Source organism: Mastigoproctus giganteus, chromosome 11 (assembly GCF_048544385.1).
Source record: "Mastigoproctus giganteus isolate SK-2022 chromosome 11, ASM4854438v1, whole genome shotgun sequence".
Taxonomy (NCBI): domain Eukaryota; kingdom Metazoa; phylum Arthropoda; class Arachnida; order Uropygi; family Thelyphonidae; genus Mastigoproctus; species Mastigoproctus giganteus.
In genome coordinates, this window is record NC_143585.1 from 23,210,054 (window position 1) to 23,216,053 (window position 6,000).

The 6,000-nt window shown below is 32.3% G+C and overlaps 1 protein-coding gene across 1 annotated transcript in view; it reads right to left on the minus strand.

The window, feature by feature from the left end:
- The window catches only part of LOC150077779 (E3 ubiquitin-protein ligase RNF19B-like), a 233,072-nt gene extending 227,310 nt beyond the window's left edge, over nt 1–5,762 (minus strand). Inside the window, exon 1 of the mRNA XM_090385368.1 lies at nt 5,412–5,762. The gene's annotated coding sequence lies outside the window, so the exon portion shown is untranslated. The remainder of the gene's footprint in view (nt 1–5,411) is intronic.
- Nucleotides 5,763–6,000: the final 238 nt, after the last annotated feature.

The window sequence follows — 6,000 nt, forward strand, 5'->3', positions numbered from 1 at the left end:
AAACCCGGTCTAATCAAGAAGAGTGTGCTACGAACTGCTGCTCTGCCCACCTGGCTATGGAGGCGCCTGCATTACCCTGATAAATGGATAAACTTGATCACTTCCCAGACCTCAATCCATTCAATTTTTACCTGTGGGATCATCTGAAATCCATTGTCTACATGATACCCATTGATGCTGAAATGCTTTGCTCATGTAGAGACAAAGATGCTAACATGTGTGAGCAATACCTGGAATTTTTGAATATGTCAGGCACCCATGAAGAGGCACATTCAGGAAAAGTATACAAGGACACAGTGGTCATTTCAAATGCAAAATAGGCCACAAATCAGAACCAAAGCAATTTCAAGCATATTTTTTTCAGCAATTTCAGGCCTATTTGAGTTTGAAAGTGTAGACATACATTTAATGGGATGCATTTTGTGTTTTTGAAAACAGAATTTCACAAATCTCACCGTTATTTTTCATCCTGTAGATGGAGCAACAATACATGCAATAATAGCAGGTAAAATGCTCCGCATCTATTTTTGTATGTGCATGTGATGTTGGTACAACTATGGTAGCAGTAAACTAACACTGAGGAGAATGGCTTAACTTCTTTATAAGCCACAGGTGGCATACATATTACTGTATAGGAAACCCTCGATTTAATGGCCCCCAATATAATGGATTTCAGATTTAAAGGACTGGACAAATAATAATACAGTAATATACATATTAATCTCGACCATATTATTTTTTTTAGGTTATACAAAACTTCTGTGTTACTATTAATTAAAATTTAATAATAATTACCTATTTCCATTATTGTTTTGATAATTACTTTTATTTTTATAATCAAATACAGGAAATTGTTTTTTATTCTTTCTGAAAACATGTTCAAATAGTTGGTTTCCCAGATTACAGATAAGAGCAGGCAGTGACTTGCGAGCTGAACGTGACTCAGGACACTAAACTGCAGGTCTACCGACTTGCTTTGTTTCTGTCTCAGTCTGCCTCAACCTATTGTGCGGTCAGGCTGTATACAGTGTTTCTATGATTTTTGAATTGTGACTTTATTTATTAAATAATTTTGCAATCCTTACAATTTAAAATGGCATTAAGTGATAAAGGAGTTAAAAGAAAGCGTGTGAACTTAAATGTGGCACAGAAATTAGGGCTAACTGAGAAATTAGAACAAGGCGTCTCAGTAGCACCTGTTTGTGAAATTTACGGTGTAAAAAAAACAAACTGTTTCTGATATCCATAAATCAGAGGCCAAATTGCAACATAATTTTATATTGTACAGTACTGTATATTGTATTAAAGCTTTTTTTTTACATTAAGAACAATAAAAATGCCCCCCCCCCCCCCGCCCCAGGTTACATTTGATTTAATGGACTTTCTGCATTAACAGACACCCCTTTTCCCCTATTAGTCTGCTAAATCGAGGGTTTACTGTATATGAAAACCATATGTGTATATGAAACCATTCATTGCCTGTCAAATAGTACAGAACTGTCAATGTAGAAAATAAAAATTACAGTCACAGTGTTTGGGTACATACAAGCCATCCTGCTTACTGACTTTTTCCCAAAAAGAGCCAATTCTAACACTTATCTTACACTGAATAAAATGAGGGATGTCATCAAAATGGACCAGAACTACTGCAAGAATGCTTGATCTTACTCAGTGACAATACCATATCAGGCACAGCCATGCAGACAGAGCAATGTTTCAGGTGCTGTGGGCAGGAAGTTTTTGGCATGTCCACTGCAAAGTCAAACTTTGTCCTTTCATACTACAATCTCTTTAACAGTGACCAAAACATCTGTCAGGGAAGAAATCTAAAACTACAGTACTGGCCTGGCTGCAGTTAATTGACTACAATTTTACTGCAGTATCTATACATTCATCCACCAATGCGACAAGGTTAAGAGAATTGTGGCAATACTAATAAAATAATGCTGATACTGGTATACACAAAGTTATTTCAGCATCAATACATGAATCAATAACACAATGGCCTCGTGTACCTTATTTTCTAAAGGTCCTTTAGGCCAAATAATGCATTGTGCATTGCGCAATATTCTGCCAAATCCTACATCATTAAGTTTGTTCTGATGATGCATTTTTGTTACCACAAAAATCATCTTATGCATTATTTGAACTTTATAAAATTTAAAAAACTATGACCCAACTTTCAATATAAACAATGTCCAGCAAATATTGTCAACACTTCAGAACCAAAAAAAAAAAAAAGTAGAAAAAGTATTAATTTCAAAGTTAAACTACATGAATTAAACTATTAGGATGCTGGTGAATGGCCAAGTTGATAAAAATTATGCTGTAAATCAGAGACCAACCAAAAATGAAAAGCTAATGAAGTTAACAGAAAGATGTCAAGCAATCACCAATGTAAGTTGGTGATTGTTTGACATCTTTCTTGCCATGATTCTGATATATATATATATATATATATATATATATATATATATATATATTAGAAGCATGTAATTGATTAAATTAATAAAAAATTTATTGATAATTGAAAAAAAAATATATATATATAATTTTTTTTGATCACATCAATCAGTTCTGTTAAGTGTAAATTTACATATTATTTCTTCATTTATATGCCTTTGCTCAATTTCTTGATCTGTTGGTTCAACATTTGTTTCAATTATATATGTGTATATACACACACACACACACACACATATATATATATATATATATATATATATATATATATATATATATATATATATATGTGTGTGTGTGTGTTGGAACTTTTTTGTCATGTTTGAGCTGAAATTTTTTAATTTGATGTTAAAATTGTATTAAATATTACCAGTAAGAATTTATAAATTAAAATTTTGATTAATCTACTGCCTTTTTTGTTCAGTGGGAAAGTTACTTCACTACTGTACTACTGAAATATGCATAAATCATTTTATTGGGAAGAAGGAAAAAAATATAATAATAACACAATGTTTGTTGTTTTTTATTTGGTTTTTAGGAGCATTAGCAACTAAGGCCATATTGCTCCGGGATATGCGGTGGTCATTCCCTGACCTTTCCGCATCCTCCGTATTTGGTGGTGACGGGCTCGAACCCCGGTCTAATCAAGAAGCGTGTGCTACGCACTGCTGCTCCTTCCCACCTGGCTACAGAGGCGCCAATAACACAATGGCATAAACTGCAAAGCACATACTTACTTCAGAGTGAACATTATATGCAACCATTGTGACTGTTTTATTTTCAGTTTTAACTATAAATGATTTACATTCATTTCATAAGTACAGTGATACCATTTTTAGACTAAACTGGAGAGAGAAACTACTCACATTCAGAAAAAAATTTCATTGGGAAATTTTTAATTTAGAATTTGTAATTGTCATGGTAATACTCAGTCCAATGAGTATTACCATGACAATTCACATTAAATTCAAAAACTTTGTGTTAAAATTGGACTGAGTATTACCATTAAAATTATATTTGTTTAGCAAAAGGCTAAACAAGCTAAACAAATAAAATTTATATTTATTAGTAATATTTCTATATAACTTCTGTATATTTCTGTAACGTCTGTATTTTAATTTTGTTTCCTAATATTCATAAGTAAAGAACACATTCCAATTATGATATATCAAATCAATAGGAAAATGATTCAATTTTCCTGTTGACTTGATTTTTGTCTTATTTGTCTCCAGGGGAGTTTGCAAGGAATGTGGCACCCGGGTGCAAATCACAATTTGGCATCCCCCCCCTTTAAAATTTTCTTCATATGTGTATATAAGTTTCAGGTTTTCAGGCACCCTTGAGCGTTAGCACCCCTGGCACCCTTGGGATGGCCCACCCCTGTTTGTCTTATTTGAGTTGATAAAATAAAATTATTTTATTTTATCAGCTCAAATATGACAAAAAGGTCCAGAAAACAAATAACCTTAACCTAAAAATATATATATATATATTATGCTGGTTTTCAGAAGCACTGTAGGAAGTGTTATTTAAATTGAAGACTGTCTGAACATAATATGAATAATTTGTCTGTACACAATCTCCTCAAACCTCATTGGAACCAGTGCAACTAAACATTGAATTTTTGCATGGATTCCCTTCATCCAGCAGGGAAAGTTGAGCGTTATGTGTGGATCCTAAATTTTAAACCCTTGCCATCTAAAGGTTCTGAATGCTAGATTCTGAATTCAGTATTGCAGGTAGTGTTAAAGTGACTTCCTTTTCACCCAGAGGAAGGTGGGGGACACTGTTTAGATCCAAAATTAAACCATCATGAAGGTATACTGAATCACTACAACAGATCCAGCAATTCTCTTATTCAGACTGCTCTTTCATCCAGAATACTGTAAAATTCAACTTATTTTAATTTAAAAAAATGAACTGAAATATGAATACACACACACACACACACACATATATATATATATATATATGAACAAAGAAAAGGTGGTGAACATAGATCTGTAAATCTGCTGTTACATTAGATTTAGCCTTACTTGCTTTTATGCATTACAAATCAAATATATTTAAATTGCAAAGGATTAAGTAGCTTTTAATTCCAGTCAGCAAAACAATCTCTGAAGCAATTTTAACAATGACATTAAACAATTTCATTGTATGGGCAAAAAACAGCTTAAATAAAAATAAAAAAAAAATTGATGAAAAATGTTTAATTAATTAGCCATTCCCACTCAAAACAAGATCCGCTTGATAGGTCAACAATAATTAATGAGCGTAAACTTTTGAATATGCATATTTTCATGAGTGATGTATATGTATATTATTTCAACTAAAAAATAAATAAAATTTATTAAAATACTATGTTAAGGTGAGATCAGAAGAAAGATGACAGAAATTAGTTAACTTCGTTAAATTAGTTAAAATCGTCTGGCAACGTTAAGCTTTAATGGCTTTTCGTAACACAGTTCAGTTAAGAGGGCTCCTGCAGTAAAATATTATAAAAATGCATTCGAAGGCTTGATGCTTCCAAAATAAAGTTTCATAAAATTTATTGGTGTTTTATTGTTGTTTGTTCTATGCGTGTATTCAAGAAGCAAACTGGCATAGCAGCATGCCTAAAACTTAAACTACCTCGCTTAGCCTAAAGCAGCAGCCTTGAGACAGTACACTCATTTTAAATCTTAGGAATGTTGAAATCGACTGCCTTAGAAATCATTAGAAGCATTTTACTGATACTGAAAAAAAAAAAAAATAATAATAAATAATCACAAAAAGACAATTCTAGCTCGATGTTTTTCCTTCACATTACAATTAATTCAGTGAATAACTACAAAAAATAGCAAGCCACTTTCTAATTCAGGAATTCTTTATCTTATGGGTGTATTCCTAACAGCTGACTACTTCGATAAGCAATATAAATAACCTAATTATTACTGAATTCTACTTACCAATTTAACTAGTATCCACAAAAATAAGGTCAATTATTTTAAGCGAAACAAAGCAGTTTCCGTTAGACATAAAAATTTTACAAATCATCTTATATGCTTATTTAGCATACTGACTTCATACTGGAATATTTGAGTCACGAATGACGTTCCTGACAATCATTGTACATTTACTATAATTATTGAGAAACTTTATCACTCCTGATATGAACTGTGACTAAAACTAAGCATACATCACCTCATTTCTCAAACAACCCCCCTAACCACAACAGTTGGATGCCAGCCCCGTAACCACAACAGGAATCGCCTTCGATAATGTTTGGCTTCTGTTCAAAAAACTCTCGAACTCATAAATCGACAGCCAAATTGGGCGAATTCCTATTAAACTGTTTATTGAAGAGGACCATAAAATCTAAATGTACCACACTAAATTCTTCAATATTGTTAATCCTTATATTTCATTGATTTCTGATAGTTTCGTTTTATATATATATAAATAAAACACTACTTGTTTTATATGTATAATTGCAAGGAAGGTCTTATGTAAGCGGAAGAGATAAGATCCGCCTGTACTCACATATTTATTCACCTG